The sequence below is a fragment of the Tachyglossus aculeatus genome, chromosome 4, assembly GCF_015852505.1.
Source record: "Tachyglossus aculeatus isolate mTacAcu1 chromosome 4, mTacAcu1.pri, whole genome shotgun sequence".
NCBI classification, from domain to species: Eukaryota; Metazoa; Chordata; class Mammalia; order Monotremata; family Tachyglossidae; genus Tachyglossus; species Tachyglossus aculeatus.
The window spans coordinates 22279194-22285283 of NC_052069.1; the positions used below are offsets into that span (position 1 = coordinate 22279194).

Consider the following 6090-nt stretch of genomic DNA (forward strand, 5'->3'; position numbering starts at 1 on the left):
TCAATCAATCGTATTTATTGAGTGCTTACTGTGTACAGAACACTGTACTAAGCGCTTGGGAAGTACAAGTTGGCAACACAAAAGCCTTTTGGGGAACAGAAGGGCCCGGTCTATCTCAGGAGTTGCAATGCAGCAGGCTGGCATGTCCTTCTTAATCTGGATTTGGGGAAACTGAGTCCCCTCAGACTGCTGAAGGAGGGTGGGGGAAAGGGTAAAGAGGTGATCTGAGGTTTAAGGAGTGTCTGCACCTAAGCTTCCCTCTCAGGGTTGCATCTGAAGAGTTTCTAGTACTCTACTATTCTCAGCTATGGGAGGGAGAGTCAAGCAGATGCCTGCCCTTTCCATTCCTAGCTCGGGCAGTGGCTAGCGAGTGGAAGACAATCTGCTGAAAGTCAAAACTCACCCATTCTGGGCAGCAGTGGCATGGGCGAGAGTCGAGGGCAGAGACTCGAGTTAATAATAATAATAGTATTGGTATTTGTTAAGCGCTTACTAAGTGCCGAGCACTGTTCTAAGGGCTGGGTTTATTGCTCGGAAGGCGGCAATGATAAACTACTTCCATATTTTTACCAAGCAAACTGTATGGCTACACTACCAGAGCGATTGCAGATGGAGAGCGGGGCGTTCTGGGAGAGACAATAATGATGGCATTTATTAAGCGCTTACTATGTGCAAAGCATTGTTCTAAGCGCTGGGGAGGTTACAAGGTGATCAGGTTGTCCCATGAGGGGCTCACAGTCTTAATCCCCATTTTACAGATGAGGTAACCGAGGCCCAGAGAAGTGAAGTGACTTGCTCAAAGTCACACACCTGACAATTGGCGGAGTGGGGATTTGAACCCTTGACCTCTGACTCCAAAGCCTGGGCTCTTTCCGCTGAGCCACGCTGCTCAGATGTGTCTGTGGTGTCACTATTGGTCGGAAATGACTCTCCGGCATAAGACAACACAAGCACCTAACCTTTCAGGTCCTGGAGCTGGTGAACAGAAGCACCAATTTAGGTGGACTTTCAAAGTAATTTTGGCTGACAGATGCAAGTGTGAGCTTGTTCTAGGCAGATATAGGTCCTAATTAGAATGCTATATAGAAAAAACCCTACTTCCTAAAAGTTTGTCTCTCCGTGCAACACTGCCACAAGTTCTCCACTTCTTTTAACTCCTTGTGGGCAGGGAATCTGTCTACCAACTCTGTTATATGGTACTCTCCCAAGCACTTAGTACAGTGCTCTGCACATAGTAAGCACTCAATAAATACCACTGTTTGATAGAGCTGAGTTAACACTATTCAAGTGTGTCCCTACAGAGCTGCAATACGTGTTCCCATTTGTTCAGGGGATGAGATAAATCAATTCCTCTAAGTCTTTTGAAAACAGATAATGTGTTTGCATTAATAAGAGCTCCCTGGGCCCGATTATTGCTCCTGAAGCTATGAAGATCAATTTGGATCCTCACAATACATGCACAATACATGTACAGTCTTTTCAACCTGTTTTTCCTACTCCTTATCTTCCTCTTTTTTGGAGAAGCAGCTTGTGCTATGATCTAGGTTCTGGTTTCGAGTCTGCCCTGTACCTGCTGTGTGACCTTGGGCAACTCATTTAACTTATCTGTGCCTCTGTTCCCTCATCTGCAAAATGGGGATTCAGTACCATTTCTCCCTCCTACTTAGGCTGTGAGCACCATGTGTTATATGTATCCCAGTGCTTAGACCAGTGCTTGACACACAGTAAGTGCTTAACAAATACTGTAATTATTACTATTGTTATCATTATTAGCGCTTAACAAAAAATATCACAATTGTCATTCTTCCCCCTTCTCCTTTTTATATCCTTCTCCATCCTTTTCTCCTCCCTTTTTTTCCTGCTTGTCCTACTCCTTTATTGAACACCTGGAGTCTCCAGAGCACTAAATTAGGTCCATGGGACCAGACCATCCAATAGAAGTAAAAGGCTGCCCCTGCCCTTGAGGAGCTTACAATCGAATGGCCCAACAGCCTCTGTTTTCTGATGAACTTCTATTCCAAAATTCTATTTTGGCAACAGATTCAGAAAAAGTTGTTTGGGAGATCCATTGGGGAACTTCCTTAGAGCTGGAGTCGGCAACCTCTTTGTGCAGCAGACGGAAGTACTGCTGAACCTTTGAGCAGTTGGGGAGCCAAATGGCAATTATGCAATTTAGGCCCCCACATGCGACATGGAATGGCATCATGATTTGCTGCGTATGTCATAAGGGGATGATGTCATTGAGCTTCATGGCGCTTAATAGCAACGGCCGTTGGTAGCCAAAGCTGTTGCTGCTGTCAGTGGGGAAGATAAAGGGAAAGGGGAGGAGGAGAGAGGGGACTAGGGAGAGGGAGTGGAGGGGAGAAGATAGAACCAAGGTTCCAACTAGGTCCTTGTTTCTGACCCTTCTTATCCTCTCTCTAAATCCTCTCCTCCCTCCTCTTCCCTCTTTCCCTCTCCGGCCCCCCAGCAGTGATGGGTGGGATGGACAGAGCCCATTGGTCCTAGGTTTTTCTCAGTGGCTTTTATGTTACGGCTGTGATGCCATTCCCACAGGAGTATCCCGCCCTAGTGGATAGAGCCCAGACCTGGGGGTCAGAAGGACCTGAGTTCTAATCCCGGCTCCACCACTAGTCTGCTGTGTGACCCTGGACAAGCCACTTCACTTCTCTGTGCCTCCGTTACCTCATCTGTAAAATGGGAATTAAGACCGTGAGCCCCTTGAGGGACAGTACTGTGCCCAACCTGATTAGCTTGTGTCTACCCCAGTGCTTACAGTGCTTGACACATAGCGCTTAAAAAAATATCATTATCATCTTCCCTGAATTCTGGGGTGCTCAGTGTCCTCCGCCAGTTAGCCTGAGACCTTATTGGAGAGCTATATTAAGCTCCAAGAAAAGCCAGCTACAGCTCTAGAACCAGGGGTTGCTGACTACTTTTCTATAGAGTTTTGACAAGATTCAGATAATTAAAGAATTTTAAGAAATGGGACCTATTCGGGGAACAAAGAACAATGGATCAAAAAAGGAAGTCTTTTTCCTTTGGAAGAGGAAATTGCCTTCCAACGTCTTCCAAGATTAGGTAGACTTCCAGGGAATGTGATTTGTGTTTATTTTTAAAACTCCTTTTTATTTCTCCCCTGAGGGTTTTGACACAATTTGGATTTTATAGGCTGCCATTTATCAACTGCAACATACCCTCTTGATAAATGCAAACTATTCCTTAGAAGACACCAAATCCTACCTGGAATCAGCGTGGCTCAGTGGAAAGAGCACGGGCTTTGGAGTCAGAGGTCATGGGTCCAAATCCCAGCTCTGCTAATTGTCAGCTGTGTGACTTTGGGCAAGTCATTTAACTTCTCTGGGCCTCAGTTACCTCATCTATAAAATGGGGATTAAGACTGTGAGCCCCCGTGGGACAACCTGATCACCTTGTAACCTCCCCAGTGCTTAGAACAGTGCTTTGCACATAGTAGGTGCTTAATAAATGCCATAATAATAATACTAATAATAGTAATTGTTAAGCGCTTACTATATGCAAAGCACTGTTCTAAGTGCTGGGGAGGTTACAAGGTGAACAGGTTGTCCCGTGGGGGGCTCACAGTTTTAATCCCCATTTTACAGATGAGTTCACTGAGGCCCAGAGAAGTGAAGTGACTTGCCCAAAGTCACACAGCTGACAGTTGGCGGAGCTGGGATTTGAACCCGTGACCACTAACTCCAAAGCCCATACTCTTTCCACTGAGCCACGCTGCTTCTCAAAGCCTGTAATAAAAATGCTCTAGTCAAGGACCCAGGACAGGAGGACTGTCAGGCCTCGGTCTTTGGACTCATTGTGACAAAAGGATGTGAAACATGCAGCCATGGAGTGCTGGTTACTTCTGCTAGAGACTCTGAGGCAGGAATAAACTTTAAAGCCTGACCAGAGGAAAGGCAGATGGATGCAGTCTCTTCCATCCAGGATTTACAGAGGGAAAGTGGGTATCTTATCTCCAGTCTATGTATGAGGACAATGAGGCACAGAGAAATTAAGTGATTTGCCCGAGGTCACACAGCAGGCCAGTGGCAGAGCGAGGACTAGAATCCAAGATGTTTTGACTCCCAGAAACATGCTCTTCCACTCACAGTAATAATAATAATGATGGCATTTGTTAAGCGCTTACTATGTGCAAAGCACTGTTCTAAGCACTGATAATAATGATGATGGTATTTGTTAAACGCTTACTATGTGCAAAGTGCTGTTCTAAGCACTGATAATAATAATGATGGTATTTGTTAAGCGCTTACTATGTGCAAAGCACTGTTCTAAGCACTGGGGAGGTTACAAGGTGATCAGATTGTCCTGGGGGGGCTCACAGTTTTAATCCCCATTTTTACAGATGCGGTAACTGAGGCACAGAGAAGTTAAGTGACTTGCCCAAAGTCACACAGCTGACAGTTGGCAGAGCCAGAATTTGAACCCATGACCTCTGACTCCAAAGCCCGTGCTCTTTCCACTGGGCCACGCTGCTTCTCTATCATCTGTCTAACCATCTACCTAATGATAACAGTAGTTATCATTAATTATAACAATAATAATAGCAATAATAATAGTTTTTGTTAAGTGCTCATTATGTGCCAAGCACTGTAATAATAATAATAACTATGGTATTTGTTAAGCCTATGTGCCATGCACTGTTCTAAGCACTGGGGTAGATACATGGTAATTGGGTTGTCCCATGTGGGGCTCACCGTCTTAATCCCCATTTTACAGATGTTGTAACTGGGGCACATCCCGTCTCCACCACATGTCAGCTGGGTGACCTTGGGCAAGTCACTTAACTTCTCTGAGCCTCAGTTCCCTCATCTGTAATATGGGGATTAAGACTGTGAGCCCCAAGTGGGACAACCTGATCACCTTGTATCCCCCCAGCGCTTAGAACAGTGCTTTGCACATAGTAAGTGCTTAACAAATGCTGTCATTATTATTATTATTAATTATTGAGCACCTACTGAGGGCAATGGAAAAAATGCCCATAAGAGAATTTTACATGGGCCCTGGCCTGTGACTCACAATCTAAGAATAAAGAACTGGTGGTCAAGAGGGCAGGGAAGCTGGTGATAGACACAGAAGCAGCATGGGAAGCAGCATGACTCAGTGGAAAGAGCCCGGGCTTGGGAGTCAGAGGTCATGGGTTCAAATCCCAGCTCAGCCACTGGTCAGCTGTGTGACTTTGGGCAAGTCACTTCACTTCTCTGTGCCTCAGTTCCCTCATCTGCAAAATGGGGATTAAGATTGTGAGCCCCACATGGGACAACCTGATCACCTTGTATCCCCCAGCGCTTAGAACAGTGCTTTGCACCTAATAAGTGCTTAACAAATACCAAAATTATATAAGGAATGATGAAAACAACAGAAAAAGAAGACAGAGCTTAGAGTCTCCTAGGTTTTCTGGTGAAGGGGCAGAAGACCATGGTGTGGTGAGCTCACAATAAACTGCCTTATTAATGATGGTCTGTGATCCCGTGAACAACAGCAAGGAGGGGACTTTGTGGAGCCACTAATGGGCTCTACCTGAGACAGGTGATTGCTGGCCTGTGGGGATGGAGCATGGAGGGAGGAGGGACTTTCTTTCCTTGTTCTGTCTGGTAACAGGCCTGGATCAATCAATGACTGCGTGGAGAGCCACAGCTGTGATGTCTAAGGCAGAAAAAAGGCCTCTGAATCCTGGGAGCAGAAGCAGTAAAAGAGGGGGCACCTGGAGGCATGGAGAGAAGCAAGAAGGAAGCACACTGAATACAGCAGGAGAGCAGCACTTGGAAGCACAAAGAAGAAGCATTGGCAGATTGGGCTTCTTTGACCACAGACTGGTATTGGACCCTTGGGTGAAGGAGTGAGTGAGTCTATGTATGTGTCACTCCCTTGCACATCGGTAAACCTAAGTAAAAACTTTCCACAGAAACTTGGGTGATCAGAGGTGTGGTTTGAACTCTACTATGTGTCACAGAAGCTTGTGACACATGGTTGATGTCATCCCTCATTTGTAACTGTGTCTCCCTTGGGGAGCATTGCTGGGATGTGCAGAACATCAGGTTAAAACAACTGAGAGAG

The 6090-nt window shown here is 45.8% G+C and overlaps 1 non-coding gene across 1 annotated transcript; it reads left to right on the plus strand.

Moving 5' to 3' along the window:
- The first annotated feature begins 255 nt into the window (after nt 1–255).
- Nucleotides 256–393, plus strand: LOC119928047. Its single transcript, XR_005451006.1, has one exon. It is a non-coding gene; the product is annotated as a small nucleolar RNA SNORA7 (small nucleolar RNA).
- The last annotated feature ends 5697 nt before the right edge of the window (nt 394–6090 follow it).